Source organism: Suricata suricatta, chromosome 4 (assembly GCF_006229205.1).
Source record: "Suricata suricatta isolate VVHF042 chromosome 4, meerkat_22Aug2017_6uvM2_HiC, whole genome shotgun sequence".
NCBI lineage: Eukaryota > Metazoa > Chordata > Mammalia > Carnivora > Herpestidae > Suricata > Suricata suricatta.
In genome coordinates this window covers 4,132,624-4,133,697 of record NC_043703.1, presented here as the reverse complement: position 1 = coordinate 4,133,697, position 1,074 = coordinate 4,132,624, and positions in this window count along the sequence as shown.

Here is a 1,074-nt window from a genome sequence, read left to right as displayed (position 1 = left end):
GGGGCCTCCTCCAGCCGCACTGGGTCTCTCCACATGATAACCAGATTATATTTTGAATTGCAGGGGACGGAGAACTCTTCTGCATCGACGTCTTCCAGCTGGACTAAGAATTCAACTTACACAGGACGTGTTAACAGGAGGAATAAAAACCACTTTATTTCATACACATGGAGGCTTCACGATGAAACCGAGACCCAAAGAAATGACCAAGGCAGGCGGTGTTCACACATTTTAGACCAAGGGAGGGTAAATTCATGAGGAATTTACAGGGTAAAAAAAACAAGTGCTTGGGAGCTTTAAGTAATGAGGAATTCTAAGCATCATTTAGGCTGAGGGAGTAGATTGGTAAGAGAAAAACTAACAAGCTCCATTTTTGCAGCTTTCTTGACTTCAAAGGCCCTGTCTCTGGACCTAATGATGTCTTACTTCTTAGCAGGGATAGGCTGTTTTTCCCATGGGAGATTTCTTTCTTGCTTTCAAGGGGCAGAGGAAGGCCTGAGTGGCCTTGCCTGGGCCACCGGCAGTAACTTCAGTTCAAAATAAGCAACATTATTGACTCCCACCATTGTGGTACATTTTGGGGCAGCCTTACATGGGCTCTGACAGCATATTATATATATTAAGTCTCCAAATTACTGCATCTTACATATCAAGATTTTTCTACAATAAAATGTATATTTATGTTTTAAGATCAGATGTACAACCTTTTTTGAAAATTGTAGTAATAATTATAGAAATTTTGTTAAGTTTTTTCTATGGCTCTATTATTTAATTTTTTTTAATGTTTATTTATTTTGAAAAGAGACAGAAAGAGAGACAGAGCATGAGCAGGGGAGGCCCAGAGAGAGAGGGAGACACAGAATTGAAGCAGCTCCAGGCTCCGAGCTGTCAGCACAGAGCCCGATGCGGGGCCCAACTGACGAATCGTGAGATCATGGCCTGAGCTGAAGTCGGACACTTAACCGCCTGAGCCACCCAGGTGCCCCCACAAGGCTTTATTATTTTTGGCTGTCACATTGCTAGATGGCACTTTCTGTTTTGAAACCGAAATCTAATTCCCTGACATTCCCACTA